The sequence below is a fragment of the Diabrotica undecimpunctata genome, chromosome 1, assembly GCF_040954645.1.
Source record: "Diabrotica undecimpunctata isolate CICGRU chromosome 1, icDiaUnde3, whole genome shotgun sequence".
In the NCBI taxonomy this organism is placed as follows: Eukaryota; Metazoa; Arthropoda; class Insecta; order Coleoptera; family Chrysomelidae; genus Diabrotica; species Diabrotica undecimpunctata.
Window position 1 is genome coordinate 166,189,194 of NC_092803.1, and position 26,042 is coordinate 166,215,235.

General features: G+C 34.0%; 1 protein-coding gene and 1 long non-coding RNA gene across 2 annotated transcripts in view; one reads left to right on the forward strand and one right to left on the reverse strand.

The window, feature by feature from the left end:
- Positions 1–26,042, forward strand: part of LOC140432515 (neo-calmodulin-like) — a 315,188-nt gene that overhangs the window by 42,825 nt on the left and 246,321 nt on the right. The gene's annotated exons all lie outside the window — the stretch shown is intronic.
- The window catches only part of LOC140432516 (uncharacterized), a 38,906-nt gene continuing 32,213 nt past the window's right edge, over positions 19,350–26,042 (reverse strand). Inside the window, exon 3 of the long non-coding RNA XR_011949810.1 lies at positions 19,350–19,535. This is a non-coding gene — a long non-coding RNA (uncharacterized lncRNA). The remainder of the gene's footprint in view (positions 19,536–26,042) is intronic.

Below are 26,042 nucleotides of genomic sequence, written 5' to 3' on the forward strand. Positions count from 1 at the left end.
GCAGCCGTCCATGCAGTGACATTCATCGATTGTCACACGACATCGATGCCGTGCCATTTGGCGATCGATGTGTGTGCACGCTCACATTGTTTCTTCGCGCCACCAAAGGAATTTGCTCGATCGAACTTTTATCGACCTTCCAAATTCGATGTGTGTGCGCCTAGCGTAAGCGAGTAGCAAAAAAATCTTGAACGGCAAAAGATATTAATAGGATCATGAAGTAAGTAACGAACAATAGGCAGAAAGGTTACGTGGGCAACATGAATAATTTAATTTCCATAATATAACTTGTATTGGTACTGGTACTGTATTTTGTAACTAATAACTAATATTAATAATTAATATTGAATGAAGCAATATTTTGGGTTTTGAGATTTATTTAAGAAAAGTAACTAGTTGACAGTTAAAACAAAGTGCGACTTATTGTTAAGAAACTGTCAAACAAATTGGTAAACCTAAACATTATTGAAAAAAAAAAATCAATAGTGTATATTTTCCCTTATTGCAATAATGACAGATTGTCGGCGACGAGGCCGGATGCTTTCAATTAAATTACGGATCACATTCGGGTTGATATTATCCTTCTTGCAATAACAACTCTCGTATTCGTGATAAATTTGGTCGATTCTTGAAGCAGGTGTATGCCTTCGGATATTTCGGCCCAACTTATCTCAGAAATATTCGATAGGATTTATATCTGGACTGAATAGTGGCCAAACAAACCGCCTAATTCCTACTTCATCAAAATATACTCTGATAACTCTCACAGTATGGGGTCTAGCATTATCTTTCATGAAAATACCATGTTCGCCTATAATTGTCATGAAAGGCATAGCATGATTATCTAAAACTTTTGTAATGTATTTATCTGTGACATGTAAGGAAACCATTTTGTATGAAGACTAACTCTGTGCGTGCTTGTGAAGTAATTCCGGCTCAGACTATAACCGACCCACAACCAAAAGGGAGTCGCTCATCAATTCAAGTCGCAGCATAATGTGAATATAGATAAAAAGGTGAAAGGCAACTGTAAATACGTGTTTATGACTATTTGGTCGTCATCAGTACGGTGCAGCCAAGTTGTAAAAAAATTATTTTAACTTGGGATAGGATCATTACAGAAGCAATGCGATCAATTGTTACAATACAACATATATTTTCACATCTATTGTTTCCGTTTAGTAAGTTACTAACCAGAGTAGAAGACATTATAGAACGTATTACAACGCAAACATGGAGATAGACGGGATATGTTTTAAGAATGAAAGACAATATGTGGACCAAAAGGTTGCTCGAGACGAGACTACGGGCAGAAGTGAAGCCAAAGAAGACCCTTAACGTTATGGACAGACTATTTCAAAGTGTTGCGCCCAAAAGGATAGCAGAGGAGCAGAACGGAAATATATAGAAATATCTAAAGGAGGCTTATGTTCAACAATGGACAAATTAGGGCTGACTGGTAATTATAATGATTATGGTTTCCGTTAATCCGGATTTTAGTTTCTACTTTTAGAATTTCTATTATCAATACTATTAGTTTTGTCGGTATATTAAGTTCTTTTTTTGTTCCCGGTTTATATTGTCACAATATCAAGAATTATCTGTGTCAAGTTTCACCTAAATCATTCCCTCGCGACTATAATTCATGACTTTTATATCCGTCACTTAAGGATCTGTCGTTGATCTACCAGGTCTTATAGATTTATATCGCTTATGGTCCTCCAAAGAATAATTGTCAAAAAAAGGATATTCTAATTGTTTATATTTATATGGTGTCGGTTTCATTCTTTTCTCTTCAGTAGCTAAGAGAAAATCGCTGAGTAAATAATTTTTTCTATTTTTGAGCTCGAGCTCAATACAACTGTTGACTGAATTTAGTATTATTTGGAAAAGACCTTTTTCAAAAAATTTCCAAGTATTTATAACATTAAATACCATCGATAAAGTATGTAGTGCATTGGCTAATACTGCATTCCGGTTTTGGAAGGTGCAACCATGGCTGTATATTATATTGGGTATTTTCAAAGGCGAACAATTTTCTTTTAAGTAGTCTACGACGCATGATACAAAAGTTGATGCACATAGATCATCATCAACTTCTGTGAACCAACAGGTATACAGTCTGTGAATAGGAACAGTCATGGTTGGCAACATTATAAAGGGTGATGTTACGACAGCTTAATTTGGTTTTGAAATAAATAGCGGTTCCGTTCAAATGCGAAGCTGTTTTTACAGCTGGTAAACCCATCGTTGTCCTAATTACCTATTTCGTTTAGCAATTTCTTTGTCACATTCCTTCTCTTGTCTTATCTTTTCTTTCATTGGATTGAAATCTTTCCTTACATAATGCGACAGTTGTTTCCATTCATATATTAATTGCATAAATTACATTGATCTGTTTTATTCTCCGTCTCCCTAAGAAATTAATGAAGTATTTGCAAACTTACTAGAAAAACTAAAAAATGTTTATGAAATATAAATGAAAAGACCACTATCAAATAATTTATCCTAATTTGTGCAAACATATTTACAAAACTAGTAATTTTATTAAAACATCAAATAGTGAACTTAATCTTACAGTTTACTTTGTTTTTGTGATCTTGCCGCAAATAGTCCTTTCCTTTAGTAATACAAATTGCAAATGTGGACTATTTCAATTTCTAGTTGTAGCCTGACCCTAGCCTGCGGTTATCAAAGTGTCTCAACTTTTCTCCACAAAGGCGATATCTACATAATCAAATACACCGGGAGTTGTATTATTTTATGGGACTACAGGTCTTATTGAATTCACTGGAGCCAAACAACGAATGGGTAACAAGATAAACGCTAAAAATAGGTTGGTCGATTTGCATATTATTTGATATAGGAACAGCAGGTCAATTGGATTGGTCAATAATATAAATAATTTTTTATACCTAACACATTTTTAAAATAACGTAATAACAAATTTTCTTATTTTTACATAAGGAATCATTAGTATGGGTGAACAGTTTAGTTCTTAAAGAATAAATTATATTTTTTAACCAAAGATTCTTTAGAAAATTGCGTTTTCATCATAATAATAAGTCACATTTACATATTTGACAGTGCGTCAAATAGTTTTTTACTTTAAAAATTCGTCATAATAATATCTAGGGTTATTGCTATGATTTATACATAACAATTTATATATAAACATAAAATTATCTTTAAAATATTTATGTCAATACTGTCAAGGCAGTATTTATCAACTTTTCACTATTCGCGGTCCAATTTTGAATGATAATTTTCATCGTGTCCCGCACACAATAAAATCTATAATAATATATTTTGAGCTTTTTAGCTGTAAAGCTACACCTGCGGCCTTAATTTTAAACTTAATTCTACAGACATAAATAATTACTAGAAGCCCTCAATCTGGAAGAAATCGCCTCGAGATACCTTTCACAATTAAATAACTAAATCAAGCCATCCACTCAATTAAAAATGGCAAGGCAGCTGAAGTGGACGATATCGGTGTGGAACGAATAAATAACTTGTGTCCCGTCGCTTAGAAGTGGATCTTGGAGCTGCAGCTGCTTAATCACTGCCAGCGCAACTGCAGAATCTCTAAACTGTGATGGTGAAGCATGTTCATAATTTCTTTAAATTATTCCCTTTAATAAACTATTTTCACGCCGCCCATGCCTGCATACCTTCGTTTTGTTACGCCTTTTTTTAACAAAGAAATAACTTCGCCAAATGTTTCTTCTTCTTTTTATCTTGTTTTGCTACATAAAAATCTTTCCTAATAACAAAGGAAAAAGGACCTATTGTGAAATCTCCGAGCTACCTTCTCAGAAAATCAGAAGAGTTGTTTTTTCGTAGAAACTTTACTTTCTATTGGTAAACGCTACGAAAATGAACCCCAATATCCCGGTTATTTAATGTCAATTTCGCGTGGCATCCTTCAGCCAATATCCCTTCCCTATTTTCAACCTTCGCTTGTCTAAGCCCTTCTAAATTCACAATCCGATATTCATTTCCAAGTTGGTTCCTGTGGCAAGCGGTCTTATCTTCGACAATCGGCGGTAAGTGGATTTTCAATTCACCCTTATTTATCTTTACACAGTGAGTCCTATATTAAATATTTTCTCTTTTGTCCAACAGACGTGTTCCACTTCGAAGGAACGAGGTCACTTCTGTTTGCCGATTAACCATTAGCCATTAACGATTAGCCATTAACCATTAGCCATTAACGATTAGCCATTAGCCATTGGCCATTATTTAATATTCACCATTCATTGTGCATTATTCATCATTCATCTCTACTACCGATTATTACCTGTGCTATTCCTGTTTGGCTGTTTATCTTCTCGTCTGCCGAAATCAAACCGTAATTCGTTGCTGTAGCTACCTGTTGCCGAGGACCAAGTGTCAAGTGACTTTATTGAAGGCCTAACGCCACTATCTATATCCACCTGTGGCATATTAATTGTGAGTAGTAAATTTTATTGACTAAAGCTCAACTTTGATACCTAAACCGTAAGAATTTGATTTACAACGTTTAGTTTAGTGACCTTGCTGTTTATGGTTAAACGGAACGAACTATTATGAGTTTGAACCTACGATATAATATATGTATAAATTACGGACCATTTCTTTTATATTAATGTAGGGTATATTTATGTTAAATTTCATATATAGATTTGAGGTGATCACATTCAATAAAAAAATTTTTGGTAAACGTTTAAGTGTTCTCAAGGCATAATAATAATTTGTTTGACGAATATTGACTATTATAATGTCCCTTGCTTTCTTCTATTCTTGAGAATACTACGTTATGCAGAATTATTTTCCCAAAAAAAATATTTTTTGTTTTTATTCGATTATAAATTAATCAATCACTTATCTCGTGTCATCTAACTGTGCCGTAAAGATTGTTATAGTGTATTTTTTTTATATACCTCAATATAATTTTGTTGACGAACCTTTTGCTTTTTATTTTTATTGTTATGATATGAATATATATTATTGTGCATGGTGTATCTCTTTCAGGCATTTTTACTGATTTATGTTATTTGTTTTATCGTATAATTAGTGTATCTGTGTCGAAATATTGAGTGTGTACCGCACGATCAAGATACCTTTTCTCTCACGGTTTATTTTATTCTCGCGTATCTTAACTGTATCTTATCTTTCTCATTATCGTATTCTCTATGCCTTAAGGTTTCCCTGTTCCTCTAAAAATAGGGTGGTGCCCAAATAACTTTTCTTCTCTTATCTCTTATCTTCTCTTCTAACTTCTTGTCTTTGTGTCGTAAGTACTTCCTTAATTGATCCGTGATATTTGAGCTGTAACAAGAACCCCGACCAAGATACCTCTACCAGACTGAAGCCCGAGCCTAGTACCGTTCTTTGTGTAACCTTCAATCGATCATCCAGAGGGTACACAAGAAAAGAATGGCGCCCAATGTGGTAACTAACAGCAAGAAAATATCGTCCAATGTGGTAGCTAAATGGTAAAAAATAGCACCGCAACGCAGTCTTCAAATATAAGTATCTTCTCTTCTCTCGACTATTTTTTATCTAAACGAGTTTAAAAATGGATTCTTCTGTTATCTCTTATCTCAAGGTAAATCAGATCGATTACGAACTGAAAATCAGAGGTATTAAGTCAAATAGAACTCTTTCCGAAAAAAAATCTATCCTTAAGAAAGCCCTTCAGAAAGCCACTCCGATTATCGATCTAACGGAAAATCCCCTTATCTTTGAAGATGAATCAAGCCAGATCGAAACTATCTTTTCCGAAGTCGAAAATCTTATTTCTGAATTTGAAGGAAACCCTAGTGATTCTGTCTACAAAAGAACAAAGGCCCATTTATTGCATCTTTCCCTAAGACTACAACGTCTAACCCCAGATCCACAGAAACCTGTGGAATCGAATTTTAAAGACGAAGCTATCTCTACCTGCCTTCTGTTAGAAGCAAACCTAGATGATAAAATAATCACTACCGACTCGAATCCCGCATATATACCTTTAACTTCACAAGCTCCTATGCCAGCCATTAACCCTATCGTCCATGTTAATACTCCTGTCAATGTAGGTGATTGGAATATTAAATTTTCCGGTGATCCTAAGCATCTATTTAGTGTCTTGGAAAAAATTCAAAATCTTGCTGAATCGCGTGATATTCCCGATGCGATACTTTTCCGATCTGCCGTGGAATTTTTTTCAGGTAACGCAGCTAAATGGTTTAGCAGCGTTAAATCTAAACTTACCTCTTGGCCACAACTGGTCGAATTACTTAAATTCACATTCCTTCCGCATGGCTATGAAGACGAACTGTGGGATCAGATCAAAAGCCGTAAGCAAAGAAAAAATGAACCTTTCGTTCTGTATCAAGCAGACATACTTAATTTAATAAAGAGATTACCGAGACAGCCCTCCGAAAAAACCATAATCTCTTATATTCGTTCAAATCTCCTACCGGAATATTCTACTATGATAGCCACTAGTACGGTGGATACCGTAGACCAATTATCTTCTCTCATTAATACCGTCGAAATAAATGCTGCCTCAGTTTTCAAACGTGACCCTCCTTCTATTTCTAGCGTAGAAAACCAAAGGGATGCCCAGAGAAACCCTCCGAGACATTTTCAGTCTAGAAACAATTCTTCTAGTAATACCTTTCCCACGAACCGCTCTTCAGGCAAGAATTACGTACCTCCCTTAACTTCTAAGCCAAACTCTTCCACTGCGTGTTGGAATTGCCAAGGCAAAGGACACAGTCACCGTGAATGTCGTCGTCCGAGGAAAATATTTTGTTATCGATGTGGAAAATCTCAAGTTACCTTCCCACAATGTACAAATTGTAATCCTCCAAAAAACTAACGTACGGAATAAATACTATCGGCTATTCTATTCCCAGACATCCCAAAAAGTCCGATATCTCCCGATCCTCCAGTTATTCTTCAAATAGAATTCAGAATAATTTACCTCGAGATTACCGTTCTCCTACATCTCACCGAAGTACCTTTAACTCCCGTCAGCGAAAACAATGGAATAAGAACCGAGACTTTTCGCATAGAAACTCCTACCGCTTGACCGAAAATGAGTGGAAAAATTACCTTACGGAAGTTAGAAACTTCTATCGTCTTCCTTCTCATAATAAAGTCTGTCCCCTTGTGATCTCTAAAAAGACTGATAAAAGACCCTACATATCTGTAAATATCTACAATCAAGATTTTACTGTACTATTGGATACCGGTTGTTCCATTACGTGTGCCGGACAACAAGGTCTCGATTTTCTTAATCAAAATAAAATTCCAATAAATAAATCCGTTAACTCGACAGTTTCTCTAGCAGACGGTTCCAATAAAAAAGTAACTGGTCTCATAGATTTACCTATTCTTGCCGATAATGTCTTTAGAGTAATTCAATGCCTTGTAGTGCCTTCTTTACCGTGTTCTTTTATCCTTGGAAGTAATTTTGCTGAACAATTTTGTCTCTCAATTGATTTTAATACCAACCAATGGAATACTAAGTCCGACAAACCAAATCATCCTTTTCCTATGGCCAATCCAGAAGCTATCTTCCCGCATCTTTGTTCGTTAGAATCTCTTAGTCCAACCGACCGTACCTTAGCGAACAAAATTATTAATAACTTTAACGAAGTTAGTAGCGCTGAAGGTATAGGCCGCACAAATAAAATTCAAATGACAATAGATACAGGCGACTCAAAACCATTCAAGCGACGTCCTTTCCCTATGTCTCCATATATGTCGAATATCTTAAATAAAGAACTAGATTCAATGCTCCAGCTAGGTGTGATAGAACCCAGTTGTAGTTCTTGGTGTTCACCCGTTTTGTTGGTTAGGAAGAAAAATGACGAATTTCGTTTTTGTTTTGATGGTCGTACTTTAAACGATGTCACTAAACATGACACCTACCCGCTTCCAAATATCGATAGGATCCTCTCTCTTTTACGAGGTGCAAAATTTATCTCGTCTATTGATCTTAAGAAAGCTTTCTGGCAAATCCCCTTGGAAAAATCATCTCGTGAAAAAACTGCTTTCGCCGTAGTAGGTCGAGGGTTATTCCAATTTACCGTTATGCCTTTCGGTTTGTGTAATTCAGCACAAACACAACAACGTCTAGTAGATGCAATTTTCGGACCTGAATTCGAACCCTTTATTTTTTGTTATCTTGACGATATAATAGTATGTTCCCCTACCTTTGAAGAACATATCTCTCTTCTTTCTAAAGTTAAAGAAAAGCTAAAGGACGCAAATCTTACCATTAACGTAGATAAATGCGAGTTCTTCAAAACTTCCCTTAAGTTTCTCGGTTATATCGTTGGTGATAATTCTCTTCGGTCGGACCCCGAAAAAATATCTGCTATGATAACCTATCCCAGACCTACAAACACTACCGAAATTAAACGCTTCATTGGACTTTGCTCTTGGTACCGCCGTTTTATTAAAAATTTCTCTACCCTTGTCTCTCCAATAAACGATCTCCTAAAGGGTAAAGGAAAAGAAAAGAAACAAACCATTACTTGGAATCCTGAAGCTGAAAAGTCTTTTATCTTAATCAAGCAAGCCTTAGTATCTGCCCCCGTACTGGTTCAACCAGATTTTTCGAAACCCTTCGTCGTTCAAGCCGACGCCAGTGATACTGGAGTTGGAGCTGTTTTGACGCAAAAATTAGATGATAGCGAACAAGTTATATGTTACGCTAGTCGATCTCTGACTAAAGCCGAGCGAAATTTCTCTGTCACAGAACGTGAGTGCCTTGCCGTCCTTTTCGCCATTGAAAAATTTCGTCCGTATGTTGAAGGAACCAAGTTCACCGTCATCACTGACCACTATTCCCTTCTCTGGTTGACTACCCTCAAAAATCCCTCCGGTCGTCTTTGTCGTTGGGCCATGCGCCTCAAACAACATAACTTTACTCTTGTTCACCGAAAGGGATCCTGCCATAAAGTACCGGATGCACTCAGTAGAATGCACGAACAAGTCCCTCTGGACGAAACTCCTGTAAGTCCCGAATTAGCTTCTCTCGATGTTGATCTAAATAGAATCGAGCCCTGGTATGATAACTTACGGTCAAAAATTATCGCTAATCCAGATAACTTCCCCCAATGGAAAGTAGAAAATGAATATGTTTATAAGTATGTACCTACCTGTCTACCTTTTAAATCTAACGAAATAGAATGGAAAATTTTAGTACCTTCTCCCCAGAAACACGACGTTCTCAAATCCTGTCATGAACCTCCTACTTGTAGCCATTTAGGCTATTTTAAAACTTTATCCCGGGTCAAAGAGAGATTTTACTGGCCGAAGATGAGGAGAGACGTCCTCAAATACGTTCGTTCTTGCCAAGTCTGTGGAGCACAGAAAGCTCCAAATGTTCCTCAAATGGGTTTAATGGGAAATCAGAAGAAAGCCGAGTTCCCGTGGCAAATAATTGCTATTGATTTTATCGGTCCCCTCACGCGCAGTAAAAAAGGTTTCTCTTGGTTACTCGTCGTGACTGACTGGTTCTCTAAATATACGTTAATACAACCCCTACGCAAAGCTACCGCTCAGAATGTCGCTAACTTCCTAGAAAATAATGTTTTCTTAACTTTCGGTGTTCCCCAACACATCATATGCGACAATGCCTCTAATTTTAATAGCAAAATTCTTAAGAATCTTTGTCATGAATACAGAGTTCAAAAAATCTGGTTCACTGCCGTTTATTCCCCCCAATGCAACTTCGTAGAAAGAAGTAATCGTACCATTTGTACCGCTATTCGCAGCTATATTACCGAACATTCCGAATGGGATAGAGAAATTTTTAAAATTCAACAAGCTATTAATACCGCCCGCCATGAAGTTACTCAACACTCCCCAGCTTTTCTGAATTTTGCCCGCAACGTTCCCTTATTAGGAGATTATTATAATCGTCCCCATGACCAGCTCCAAAATATCGAATTCTCTCCCGGTAACAGAGACGAATATGCCTCTGAAATAACTGGATTGTCAACTGTCTTCAAGGAAGTCCAAACCCACCTATCTAAAGCCTATGAAAGAAATGCCAAATACTATAATCTCCGCAAACGAGATGTTCAATTTTCTGTTGGTGATACCGTGTGGCGCAAAAATATTGTTCTTAGTAGTGCTCCAAAACGTTTCATGTCTAAGCTTGCTCCCAAGTATGTCAAGGGTACAATATCTAAAAAATTCTCTCGTCTGGTGTATCAAATAAAAAACGAAGATGGTACTAATGCTGGACGCTGGCATATAAAAGATTTAAAGCCGTGTTATAGTGACTCTTTTGATTCCGAAGTCTCAGAAAATGAGCAAGAATAACTATTTACCATGCTAGAAATATATATATTATACCTTTTGTAACTGTCGTCTAACGCCCACATCTAACTTTATTGACTAGGAACTTTTACCTCCCATATCTATATATGTTATAATACGTCTGTAGTAAAAACGGTTATTTTACTATTTCCTACTATTTCTTATCTGACACTCATACATACATTGTTGTAACAAGATTCGTGAAAACACCTCTCATGTCTTTCTACCGATGTATCTTACCTGTCCATGTAAATTGATGTTTGTTGAGACCCCTATAATTCATGGTTAGTCTTAATTGCTTTGATTTCTACTTATCTATGTCTTTATTTTTACTTTCGACGTCATGCGATTTACCTTAAATTTTTCGTCCTATCTTATAACACACCTTACCTCATTGCGTTGATAAAATAATCGTTATATAGGCTGTGCTGTAGTCCTTACAAGCGAAGAAATCTTATCGTGTTACCTTTATTTAAAAATTTTTACCTTATCTTCAAATAAAAATGTAAGGATATCTTACCTGTTGGAAATATACCTTACCTTCCAACGAAAAATTTACCTTACCTTCAAATGAAAATTGAAGGGTACCTTATCTGTTGAAAATATACCTTATCTTCCAACAAAAATTGGAAAAGATTTACCTTACCTTCAAATGAAAATTGAAGGGTACCTTATCTGTTAGAAACACACCTTACCTTCCAAAGAAAATTGGAAACATATCGTATCTTGAATAAAACTACCTTGACTCCAAATGGAATAATTAAGGACTACCTTATTTAAGAAAACCTAAGATTTTCTTGCCTTTACCTTCTAAAAAGTACAATTGCCTTATACCTTATCTTTACTGATACAGTGTTTCTAACAAGACTTCCCCTAAATCCCTAAACACACTGTCCGGCTGTGACATCTCTGTCGTGTTTAGAATTCCCAAATCGTGTAGTACTCTCTTTCCTACTTGGTTTAACTTTTGATGTGAGACCCAACATAGAAATAACATCTTCTCTACCCCTTTTCGTCATAGAGATCAGCATCTGCCAGAGATACTAGGCACTGAGGAAGGCTAGGACTGATGTTAGCGGACGTTCGCCAGTTGACTCGCCGAAAATAGTATCTGGATCCTAGTTTCTATTGACCATCTGTGGTAAGAATTCAGTCGTTCTTCAACCGGAATGAGGCCAATTAAATGACTCTCTTAGTGTTAATTTTGGTGCCTAAGAGGTTAGTCCCATCAATACCAGAATAAATACCCTATGTGCACCTGAAAAATTATGTACCATATGTACCCCCTGCTCCTAAACCTCGGGTTTTTGCAACCACATTACTGAAATATAATTTTTAACTCTATTAAATCTCAATCTCTTGTTAATACTGCATAGACTTTTGATAATCATTAAGAGATACTAAGTACGCAAATCCTCATTACAATTCTCCTTGTTAGTTACAAACTCCCTACCTACCTAACCAAAACTTAACATTAGTCTTATTACCTTTATGCCGGGTTACGAAAAACGTTGGCATATTAATCGTCTATTATTACCGCTTATATTTCAATAAGTACCGTTATATGGATTTTTAGCTATCTTCTTACACCACTGAAACTAGGTTAAGTCTATCTTTCTAGTGATGATATCTAAGCAAAATACTCGGACTATCGATTGATACAGTGTTATTTAAACCAAGGTGCCTTACGTTAACAATCTCGCGACGAACTCACTCTCTCGCTCATTGTTTAACGATCTCCATATTGCCTTGTTTGCCTTACGTGTCCTATTTTGCTGTAACAATATCGAGCGGATACCCTCTTATACCTTTTGACACATAAGTGTATATATTAACATAGTTGTATAAAAATATTATATAGGTTAAATAAATTCATTAAGCTTGTACTTTCATACCTTTTGTAAAAATTATAATTATTAAGCATATACCTTTATAACTTTTGTAAAACTTGTAGAATTACTTTTATGTTTTGTCTATTGTGTTAGATAGATACTATTTAGTGTATCGTTTATGTTATGTTATAATGTTACTTGGTCATATTGTACGTATGTGTTATCGTAGTAACGTAAACTTTCCTTGTTTTTCTCAACTTGTCTTTACGATAGTTCTCCCATGCTTCCTTGTTTCACAGTTCCGATGCAAACTCAGTACACCCAGTTTACATCGTGGAAAGGGCTGTGAAGCATGTTCATAATTTCTTTAAATTATTCCCTTTAATAAACTATTTTCACGCCGCCCATGCCTGCATACCTTCGTTTTGTTACGCCTTTTTTTAACAAAGAAATAACTTCGCCAAATGTTTCTTCTTCTTTTTATCTTGTTTTGCTACATAAAAATCTTTCCTAATAACAAAGGAAAAAGGACCTATTGTGAAATCTCCGAGCTACCTTCTCAGAAAATCAGAAGAGTTGTTTTTTCGTAGAAACTTTACTTTCTATTGGTAAACGCTACGAAAATGAACCCCAATATCCCGGTTATTTAATGTCAATTTCGCGTGGCATCCTTCAGCCAATATCCCTTCCCTATTTTCAACCTTCGCTTGTCTAAGCCCTTCTAAATTCACAATCCGATATTCATTTCCAAGTTGGTTCCTGTGGCAAGCGGTCTTATCTTCGACAATCGGCGGTAAGTGGATTTTCAATTCACCCTTATTTATCTTTACACAGTGAGTCCTATATTAAATATTTTCTCTTTTGTCCAACAGACGTGTTCCACTTCGAAGGAACGAGGTCACTTCTGTTTGCCGATTAACCATTAGCCATTAACGATTAGCCATTAACCATTAGCCATTAACGATTAGCCATTAGCCATTGGCCATTATTTAATATTCACCATTCATTGTGCATTATTCATCATTCATCTCTACTACCGATTATTACCTGTGCTATTCCTGTTTGGCTGTTTATCTTCTCGTCTGCCGAAATCAAACCGTAATTCGTTGCTGTAGCTACCTGTTGCCGAGGACCAAGTGTCAAGTGACTTTATTGAAGGCCTAACGCCACTATCTATATCCACCTGTGGCATATTAATTGTGAGTAGTAAATTTTATTGACTAAAGCTCAACTTTGATACCTAAACCGTAAGAATTTGATTTACAACGTTTAGTTTAGTGACCTTGCTGTTTATGGTTAAACGGAACGAACTATTATGAGTTTGAACCTACGATATAATATATGTATAAATTACGGACCATTTCTTTTATATTAATGTAGGGTATATTTATGTTAAATTTCATATATAGATTTGAGGTGATCACATTCAATAAAAAAATTTTTGGTAAACGTTTAAGTGTTCTCAAGGCATAATAATAATTTGTTTGACGAATATTGACTATTATAATGTCCCTTGCTTTCTTCTATTCTTGAGAATACTACGTTATGCAGAATTATTTTCCCAAAAAAAATATTTTTTGTTTTTATTCGATTATAAATTAATCAATCACTTATCTCGTGTCATCTAACTGTGCCGTAAAGATTGTTATAGTGTATTTTTTTTATATACCTCAATATAATTTTGTTGACGAACCTTTTGCTTTTTATTTTTATTGTTATGATATGAATATATATTATTGTGCATGGTGTATCTCTTTCAGGCATTTTTACTGATTTATGTTATTTGTTTTATCGTATAATTAGTGTATCTGTGTCGAAATATTGAGTGTGTACCGCACGATCAAGATACCTTTTCTCTCACGGTTTATTTTATTCTCGCGTATCTTAACTGTATCTTATCTTTCTCATTATCGTATTCTCTATGCCTTAAGGTTTCCCTGTTCCTCTAAAAATAGGGTGGTGCCCAAATAACTTTTCTTCTCTTATCTCTTATCTTCTCTTCTAACTTCTTGTCTTTGTGTCGTAAGTACTTCCTTAATTGATCCGTGATATTTGAGCTGTAACAAGAACCCCGACCAAGATACCTCTACCAGACTGAAGCCCGAGCCTAGTACCGTTCTTTGTGTAACCTTCAATCGATCATCCAGAGGGTACAATGGGTAGCTCTTTCGGGGCGACAAACTCAGTAAAACACAGGTTGAAATAAAAAAATAAATCTATTAATTTAGCATATATACAATAAATAAAATAAAATGAATTCTACGCCGTACATACAATAAATAAAAATGAAGCCAATTCTACATTCCCGTCTGGGTCCCGCGATCAATGAACTTCCCGACAAATGTCTATAAAAGAAAAGAAACTAATTATTACTAATAAAGAAATGAAATAGGTGAAGTCGATCACACTCAGACTTATGCTCGCTTCCGCTTTAATTCAGCGGGAGTTCTGAATTCACTCACAAATAAAATATCCGGCTGTGCAGACCCACGGCAATGTTCAATACACAACGCCGATGGGTTCCGCTTGGTTAAGGACAGAGTACGATCCTCAATACGGAAATCTCTCTGTCCGGGTTGGCTCGCAGGTTCACTACACCGGCGAGTCAGGGAGCCTAGAGCGCTAGCTACAAGACTGTCTAATTCCGCTATTCACACGCCTTAAATAGCCGTTCCGAATCCCAATTCGCCGTCCCGTTGTAGAAGTGGATGCGTAAATATTGACACTCCCACGGTTCGAACTGTTAAACGATCAGAACATCGTTACAAAACTATAGGAGAAATCTAAAGTAATGGCGCTTTTAAAGTCAGGTAAGGACCCAGACAATTTCAAAAATCACCAACCAGTGTCTCTCCTAAGATATTTCTTTAAGGTATAAATAACTCCTCCTAAATCACATAGAAACCTCAGACTGCAACAAGCAGGTTTTAGAACATGTAAATCATACACTGGTCAAATTCTTAATCTCACAGAGTACAAAGAAAAGGTGTACAAAGATAAACAAATAACAGGGCTTGCACTGGTTAATCAGAGTTATATCAGACCATTGAATCACAGAAGGTTGTTGAAAAAACTCTGTTATGTGCTCAACGGTTAACACCTAGTAAAAATTGTTGAGTCTCTGTTACTAAACAGGCGATTCTGTGTCATCCTGGATCAAAAGAAGAGCCGATGGAGAAGACAAAATAATGGTCCAATAACCAATATGAGTATGCGGTAGTATATGCGGAAAATAACACTTTCTTGTGTTATCCTCCGACAACCTACCTGAAGAACTTTTGAGGAAATAAAAAGCAAACTAGACCAGGCCCTCGAGAACATGCTAAAATACTACCAAAAAAAGTAACTTAAACCGAAGCTCCTTTTATCTCCACATTCGCAAAACGAAGGCTCCAAGTGCGATAGGATGATGTCATTCTCGAATACAAGTAAAAACCAATCTACTTAAGTTGCGACAGGTTGCTAACATATAGACACCAATACGAGAAAACACGACATAAAGTGGCAGCCAGTAACAGTATCCTCAGAAAACTCGCTAGTTGCAGGTAGCAGGCCAACTCGACCGTTTTGAGATCTTGCGCTCACGCACTCTGCTATTCTGAGGCAGAATACGCCTGTCCGGTTTGGTCCAGATCGATCCACGTCAGGAAAGTTGACGTTATGCTAAATTAAACATGCAGCTTAACAACAGGTTGTATGAAGCCAACACCAATAGAAAAACTTTATAGAGTTGCCGTCTTTGCTAGCTTCAATAACCACAGAAAAGCTCACGAATTTATGGAATGATCATTAACATATGGAATCAGATTCCTATGACCATGGACAACTGCAAATTACCCACTCGTCGAAGAGATGCCCAGTAATGCAAACTCCCAGTGGCCAGTATGGAGAACACTGAACCAGATAAGAACCAAGCTGAATGACTTATAACTGAACTAACAGGAATTGTTTGACGTATCTTAATACTGAGCCAAAAAACGAAAAGTATTAAAGTACAGGGTTATCACAACATATTTACGTTTTATCTTTGGGTACGTCAAATAGTTGAATTACTGTTTTGTTGTTCCCCCAGCCGTTAGTTTTTTTCTTCCAGCTCCATAAAATAGTTAAACTACTTTAACCAATAGTCTACGGCAATTCTGTATAAACAACATACAAGTGTAGAGAAAGTTGAGATAGACCTACCTATTTTCGGGTTGTCCAAAAATAGACACAATCCAAACACGGGATGTGATTAGTTGTTAATTTAAACTCTTGCAGTAGAAGCTCTCGATATAATATAGTTTATCTCAGTGAATTTTTTTTTTATTTAAAAATTCTTTAAAACTAAACAAAGCTGAAATGGAGTTTATATATATATATATATATATATATATATATATATATATATATATATATATATATATATATATATAAGTGTTTTTTAACAGTAACATTTTTAAGTTTAGTTGCAACCTCAGTTTTATCATGTTATTTAACGTTGTTGTTTATGCCACGAATCTTACATTCGGGTAAGTTTTTTATAGTTTTTTACAGCCTTTTTGGCACCATTCAGTTTGTTACAACATAGTAATTTTCTTTGTAGACCTTGATAAAGGTGGCAAAAAACCACCGAAAGCTGGGATTCAGAATAAATAGTACGCCTTAGCAAAGCCCTATTTTTTATTGACTACCACACCCAAAAAGAAAAAAGTATTTACATATATTTTTTCCAAACTAGTCAAAAAACTTTGGACTACTTTTTCTTATATATATATATATATATATATATATATATATATATATATATATATATATATATATATATATAAATATGTTGGAAATATCGGGTATGTGGTCTATTAAATAAAAAATCTTTGTTTTTTCTAAAGCTCAATATTTCGCCATTTATTTGATGGCTTCATCGGGAGTAACTGTAAAAAACAAACATTTCAAAACACTGACGTACACTTAGATTTACAATACTTACAGAAATTAAAAGATTATACACATAAATAAAATTATTACTAAAATAACATTATTGTTGATGACACTGTACATTTAATAAAATGCATGTTAAAATTTAAAATATCTTTGAGCACGTTCGTTACAATCAATAAGATGGAACAAGTAAAAATTATTTCAAAATGCAAAAAATAACAATGTAAGAAAACATTAGAGGAATAGTATTTCTTTAATTAATCATTAAGGCTAGTTGGTATGATTAATCATTAAGGTGAGTGTAGTTTTAAATTTTGTTTAATATATTGCAATATATGTTGCTTAATTGCCCCGTGTCTGTTTTATAATTTAAAGTTTGTTTATTTTTGTTATGTGGTACATCTCCAAAAATAACCTACTTTTGTAATTTTCAGTCTGTGCCAAAATACGAGTATTGTTGTAGTCTAACAGATGACCGGTGTTTCTGTAGTGCTCGACAACTGCGCAAGAATTTTTTCCTAAGGGGCAATCACTTTTATGCTGTGTGATACGTTGTTTTAGCCACTGCGATGTATGGCCAATGTAGCTTTTTTCACATACTAGACACGGTATTTCATATACCACATTACTCCTATATAAGGTTGGTACTGGGTCTTTAATTTTAGAAAAAAGTTGTTTGCTATTTATGGTATTGTATTTAGCTATATTAATATTGGAAACATCTTTAAATTGTATTTTGTACTTTACTCGTATTTTGGCACAGACTGAAAATTACAAAAGTAGGTTATTTTTGGAGATGTACCACATCAACAAAAATAAACAAACTTTAAATTATAAAACAGACACGGGGCAATTAAGCAACATATATTGCAATATATTAAACAAAATTTAAAACTACACTCACCTTAATGATTAATCATACCAACTAGCCTTAATGATTAATTAAAGAAATACTATTCCTCTAATGTTTTCTTACATTGTTATTTTTTGCATTTTGAAATAATTTTTACTTGTTCCATCTTATTGATTGTAACGAACGTGCTCAAAGATATTTTAAATTTTAACATGCATTTTATTAAATGTACAGTGTCATCAACAATAATGTTATTTTAGTATTAATTTTATTTATGTGTATAATCTTTTAATTTCTGTAAGTATTGTAAATCTAAGTGTACGTCAGTGTTTTGAAATGTTTGTTTTTTACAGTTACTCTCGATGAAGCCATGAAATAAATGGCGAAATATTGAGCTTTAGAAAAAACAAAGATTTTTTATTTAATAGACCACATACCCGATATTTCCAACATATTTATAAATTGTTTTTTGGTCGAAATAATCACGTTAAATATATATATATATATATATATATATATATATATATATATATATATATATATATATATATATAGTAGTATTATTTTGGCAACCTCTTTGCTTTTCCGATGCTATATTTTCAACTCCCAAGTCAATAATTTACACCTGAATTCTGCACTGTCAAATCCTTTTTCCCTTACTCGAAACAATTCATTCTAACTCATGCATATAAATTCTCAACAGATTGTTTCCAGTTTTCCGGTCTGTAGCCATTTTGTTAGTGGAATGAAATGTATTGTATCGATTGAGGTCAAACTGTCAAGACCACTTTGCTATCATTCATCGGAAATTCATCGAGTAATTGCAGAAAATCTCAGCATCTGCTGTAACCTTATTGGAGTGGTTTTCGCTGCATCGTTATCATATAGTTTAAGTTAGTTTGTGTCTATTCGCCTCAAATACGGACAAGAACGAGCATAAGTCCATAAATAAACTTTTAATTTACGTACAGGGCAATTATGTATTTAAAATAAACATTTATAAATTCATTTGCATTGAATTACTGGCATCTAAAAATCTACTAAATTCATAAAAGTAGGTTATTCTTAAGTTGTACATTGACAATTCTTTGTGGAATAACTAGATTATATATATAAGAAAATTACTAAGTTCTCGTAAAGAACCTCGTTGAGAATTTAAAACTCTACGTCTCGGCACACATTTTGGAGTCATTATCAAGAGGGGGATGTGGTTTCGTTCGAGTTCGGGGTCTCAATCTGCCTACTCCCCTCACTCGTGACGTACCAGTATCTTGTTCTCCAGATATACGAGAATCTTCCTACTCCTCAGTGTCAATTAATACAATCAATCGTATTACAACAAGTGTTTCTTTATAGAAGCAATAATTATAGTTTTATTATTAAAATTATTATTTATTTTTACATGGAGTGCTTCGGTCGCACGTAGAATTGCAGAACGTCATTGCCTTCTTGCACTAGAACTGTTTGTGGATCCGTTTTTGTTGCAGCTGTATCTGACAAAATCTTGTCCTCATCCAACTGAATGCCTTGTAGGTACAACCCTTAACGATATTTCAGAGCTTTGGTTTACATCGGCTACCTCTAAAAAAGTTTAAAGGCAAATGTCGAATTTTGATCTAAAAAAAATAAAAACATATTAGCTACATTAATACTTATAAAAAATAAAACCTGCACTATAGTTTTGAAGTACTCCATGTTTGGTACCAACTCTTTAAAAACCTTCGTCATTTGTCTAAAGAATAGCTCCAATGATGTTTCTGAGATTATCTTTGCCTTTGTCAACGTCTGAAATCAGTATAGTCACATTATCTCCGATGTTGGCTGGTGGATAAGACTTGCACTTCAGCTGCACTTTTTCTAGCTTTTTGAATGTCATTTTCAGATAAAGTAATTTTTTCTTGGTTAAAAACTTCTCCGTTATAAATATTGTCTTCTCTAAGATTAAAAGTGCAATTATCCTTTGTTAACTGCCTTAATTTATCTTCATCCTGAATTTCATTTATAATTTCTTGCCGCGGAGGAAGTCGAAAGTCCTACTCTGGGTCCTATTCCAAATAATACCTTGTATGGCGATTGTTCTATCCCAGAATGGTAAGCGCGGATTTTTATGAAATTTCTCAAGCCTTTTGACCATTTCGTTGAAACGTTGTCTTTTTGAGTTATGACCAGAGAGTGGCAAACTCATAACACTATTGACAAATTCCATACCGTTATCAGATTAAAGAATGCACGACGCTCCGATAGTATTCAAATTGTAAGGCACCTTCGTCGCTCTCTTAGGTTGTAAAGTACGTAGCAGAACAAATTTTGTTAAATAGTCTTGGAATATATACTAAATTTAAAATTTTTATCTGGTTGTGTTCAAAAATCGGTTGTGTTATTGATTGATAGTTTCCTGAAACCCAAACTATTGCAGGATACTCGGTAGACTCCTCTATGATATATCTTGGAGCACTAGTTAACAACACAGGCAGTTGTAAACCCGAAAATCAAAGACGCATTCAACTAGCAACAGCAACAATGACTGAACTAAATGGGTACTGGCGTGATCGTCATATTACTATGATCGTCATATGACAAACAAGAAGAGACTCGTTTCAACTCTGGTCTTTTCCACTTTATTTTTATTTTCATTTTATTATGCATGCAAGGCATAGATAGTCAAATAATCAGATAGACGACATATAGATGCTTTTGCAACATTCCAAATGAACAACACGGAGTTTATGAAATTCCTTGTGCAGACTGCCTCCGATCCTATATAGGTCAAACAAATCTTAAAATCCAAAATAGGATTTATGAACATTCTATTTCTGTTCGCAACTTCATCTTTATACAGGTCACAAAATTGATTTTGAAAACTCCAAAACCATAGCCCCATCGCTTCTATAAACCAAGAATTATCCGGGAAGCCATAGAAAATGAAAAAAGGCCACATTGTCTTAATAAAAGACATGACGGCATACGGTTACCTTCGACTTGGAGACCTCTCATAAAGAAAATACCATCCGCTCCACCTGTCAACCAAAATCCGACTGTCAGGGATGTTCGCGTCAACCCCCGCGCCAATCTCCGTGCCACTCCCCATGTTCAACCTCCACCCAAGACACGTCATTGTTCTTTCATTCCACATCATTTCAATTTAATTCTAGATAAATCTGCTTCTGTATAATCCTTCTTCATCCATCTTGGTGGAACATATTTTGAAAAACAATAAAGTAGCTTAAGTCTATATGACTTATTATGCAATTAATAATAAGACTCACCCCGTATATGATTGTTTGATCGCTATGCCATTGCTAAATATTTATTTGGAATTCCTACCAGTTTCTAAAGGATTAACTTACTAAAGAGTTTTCTTATTTTTAACTTTCATTAACGTTAGTTTCTTTTAAATTTTTAATTTATTTTTCTTTTCCTTCTCTTTTGCTTTTGTTTTTCCTCTTTACTGTCAGCCTAACTTTGACATGTGTTTTAAAAAATGTTTGAGTTTTTTTTGCAAAATGTTCTCCTATAAAATTTTTTGCCTGTTCAAGTGTTGAAAATTAAAACATATAATTGTTCATCACAGCATTTTCTCATTTATATTTTCCATGCAATATCTACAAACGTTTCTAAAGCACTTGATTCAAGCAAGCTAAATTATGAGCGGGTATTATTTTATGAATGTAACGTAATAATCCAGAAAGTGCTCATAAATTTTCCGGGAGAACAACTAACGACTTTTTTCTGGAAAACGTTAATAGAGTTTTGGTCCAGCTCTGAGTGTAATTGCTGCTGCATTTTCCTTGAAATTGCTGGGACACTGGAAATAATGCCGAAATTTACGTTTACATTGACCAGATGTGTTTTGTGGTATATAATAAAAGTTTCTGTATTGGAATGAATCTGATATTAATTTGAAAAGTTGCAATATTTCTTCAGAAAAGAAAAAGTTTACTATACAGGGTGGTCCTTAAGTAATTGTACAAAAAGAAACAGTAGATTTCTACACTTTAACATATTACGATTTAAGCCAAATTGCTTTGATAAAATGTTGATATTAAGAAAGATACAGGGTGTTAAAGTTCAAAATTAAAATTGTATTTTTCGCTATAACTTTCATGTTTGTAAACATTTATGTATAAAAACTTACAACTGGATAATTTTAAATATGAAGTTTTATAATTTGCTGCACACTTTAATGTAACTGATAGAGGGCGCCACTTATGCCACATTTGTGGTATAAATTTGCACTTAACTTTTTTGCTCTTTACGTTACCTGTATTTGGGATAAAAAATGTTAAAGATACATTATTTTAACAAAAAAAAAGGTATACTTGTTAATAACTCCAAAATTCAACAGTTTTTCCAGATAATCGCATTTTTAAAAATCAGCTGCATAATTCTGATCTAAGGCAATTATTCCAGGCAACGAAGAAAAAATAGACAAAAACATTAATACTTCTGAATTTTGGTATAAATACCTTTAACTAAAGTTAATAGTTAACGAAATATTAAATAAAATAAATATATCAGCAGGATAATTAATAATAGGATTTGACAAAATATCAAAAATAATAGGATTTTAATCAAACATTTTACGTTTTATGTTAAATTAAAGTCATAATCAAAACATTTTGTTTACAAACCAAATTAAGAAATAGTTAAACTAAATAACATAACTTTTTGTCAAAGTAAGTGTTCGATACGTCCACCATTTTCTTTAATTCATTTGTCAATATATTCCATAAAAAAATCGTCTCAATATTAAATAGCATCATTGGTTCTAAAGAATCTGCTGCAGTATTTATTTCTTTCCATAGTTGGTTGCGAATGTTAATGGGATTCTTATAGACACGTTATTTTAATGCGCCCCATACACCAAAAATCAAGGGTAATAAATTCGGGGCTACGTGGTGGCTATAACGTATAATGGATGAATATATTATTTTGGATACAAATCTTATGGTATATTATTGAACTACATTTTATTTGTCGCAGAAGTTAAATAATGCATTAAACTGTGATGTATCTCGTTCATTGGTTACTTATATGCACACGGAATAACCTATCGATGACATTACTTATTTATATGATTACGTTACAGCTTACGAGTAACTATAATTACATCTCGAACAAATGGACTATTATGATTTACTAACGAACTAATATTATGCTGAACTAAATTGCCTGTGTGTTTACTATATTTATAACAATATCGGTTATTAGCAAAAGTATAATGAAACAGGACACATATGTGTTATTTAATACAAGTATTCTTTTTAGATTTTTTATGAATTAAATAATTATATCAATTTCTCACATTGCCAAGGAATATGACTACCACGACTATAGACGACAAATTTTCTTAGAAATAATAATAAAATGCGAATATCGTTGTAAATATATTTAACGTTCAGAAAAGTTGTATTTAAGTATGTTCTAACTGCCTTCTCTCTAGAATGTGGTGGTGTACCATCTTGCATAAACCACATATTTTGGATTTTTAGCATTTTACAATAGAGAAAAAGTAATACAACGCCATTATAGAAACTTAAGAAGCGATAGCAAAGGGAAATTGTAAACATGATGACTGCCAACGTCTGACTACGGACACAGCACCTAAAGAAGAAGATGAAATATCTTTTCTCCAATAAGACATTTAGCACCCATAACAAAGCATTTTGTGATGTTACATTATCATCTTTGAGTTGTTTTAATAAGAATAAACTATGAATTATGCTTATCTACAGGTATTCAGTGCTTTACCGCACAAATATCAAACTAAGAATTATTGTGCAGCTGACTTATAAAATGCATTTATCTCGAAAACGGTTGAATTTTCAGGTTACTAACAAGTATACCTTTTCTTTGTAAAAATAATGTATCTTTAACATTTTTTAACACAAATAGAGCTAACTTAAAGAGCAAAAAAGTTAAGCGCAAATGTATGCCACACATGTGGCATTTGTGGCGCCCTCTATTAGTTACATTAAAGTAAGTATAAAATTATAATTTATCCTACTCAAAAGCATACAACTGTAAATTTTTGTCCAAAAACATTTACAAACGTAAAAGTTATAGCGAAAAATAAAATTTTAAAATTTCCACTTTAACACCCTGTATCTTTCTTAATATCAACATTTTATTAAGGCAAGTTGGGTTAAATCGTAATATTTTAAAGTGCAGAATCTACGGTTTCTGTTTGTACAATTATTTACGGACCACCCTGTATAATACATATTATGTGGTATGACAAATTTTCTTAGAAATAATAATAAAATGCGAATATCGTTGTAAATATATTTGGCTTTTGGAACTGTTACTTGGCTTTACTATTTTCGAAAGAGCGTCTAAAATTCTTAAATATACTATATAAAATTATGTCATACTCCAGTTGTCAGACACGAAAATGCCATTAAACCATTAATAATCAAACGAACATATTGGCCATCCCTATAAAACCCGGAATAAACGGAAAAAAATCAATTTACCAAGAATCTGTACACCGCAGAAAAAAATGTTTCAAATATATAATGTAGCTGATATAGTTTTAGCACATTTTGTGTAGAATAAATCGTTCTCTTAGAAATAACGCTCGAAGCAACCGTCGATTTTTAATGTTAGTTACGCGCGCCAAATCAATTTTGAATAAAATTTGTATCAGCTCGACGGTAAAAATTCGAATCTTTTGATTGAAGTGTCCCATCTACAAATATTACGATGCGTATTAAAGGTAAAGAGTTTAGCTTTCGTATGCAATTTTTGTATTTTAATACTAATAAACTCAGATTTTATAAAGGTGTTAAATAAATAAACGTGGCGCGATTTTTGCCATTGTTAATGATTCTCATGAGATCAATACAATATATGCCTTTCATTGACTGGCCATTATAAAGTTTGATTACTAGAGCCTAACCGTTAAAAACTGTAGCATAAACTTTTAGTCTTAGACAAGGAAAGAGAGAGGACAGGTAACACTCATTTAATAAACCTTCGAAAAGTGAAGCCCGTTTCGATCACAAATCACCTACCTCTGGATGCTTCACGACAATACTTTAGTTAGATATAAAATTCAGCGCTCCAAGTGATTTGTGTCGGAACTAATTCAAGCGAGAAATTACGCGGGAATTTCAAAATTTAATTTTGGTAGGAAAATATAAATAAAGCTTAAAATGTTTAAATATCATTAAAATTCATCAATATCATTGAAATTTTAAAATATGCAAATTATATATTCAAATATACACAATACCATTTACGAAAAAATAAGACAAAATATAATTTATTTATTTATTTAATACATGTAAAACAACTTTGTATATAAATTTAGAATACAGTGGAACCTCGATTATCTCTCTATTAACCGTCACCTCTGTTAACCGTCAGGGTCCATACATAAGTTATATTACCAACATAAATAAAAATTTAGTCATCAATTCATTTTGTTTGAGCAGTGCGGATAAGCCAAACTCAATTCGTTGAAATGTGTACGTGAAGTTATGCCACCACCGCATTTTTTTATGTAAATAATTATTGTTCTTATTCAGGGCTCTGTATTAAACTTCAATTTAAATAGGTAATGATAAGTGATACCGTTCTTTCAGAGTTTCATGTTTAGAATCGCAAGCCGAAAATAAAAATCCAGAGCACAATAATTATTACAGTCAATATCTGTGTGTCAACATAAATCAGTTTAATTCAAATTCGAACTTGTCGCATTGAGCAAAAAGTATGATGTTCCAAGAACGACAATCAATGATTTAAAGAAAAATGCTGATGGAATTGAAAAGTATGCTTCGCAAATGGAATAATTGGATGGCCGGATGAAACATAGTTAGCCAATGAAAAAAAGCCACAAATGAATCACTCGACACGGCACGACACGACACTCTGTATTTGTGGTTCGTTCAAAAAAGAAGCGAAGGTGTTCCTTTGTCTGGACCAATTGTTGCCGGAAAAGCGTTGTTTTTCAACATGAAATTGAATGACGATCCTTCATTTAAAAGAAGCAGCGGTTAGATGGAAAAGTTCAAAAATCGCCACGGTATACGGGAACTGAAAATCGAAAGTGAAAATAGAGAGCCGCAAATATTGAAGTCGTTAAAGATTATAAAAGAAAGCTTCAAGATATGATCGAT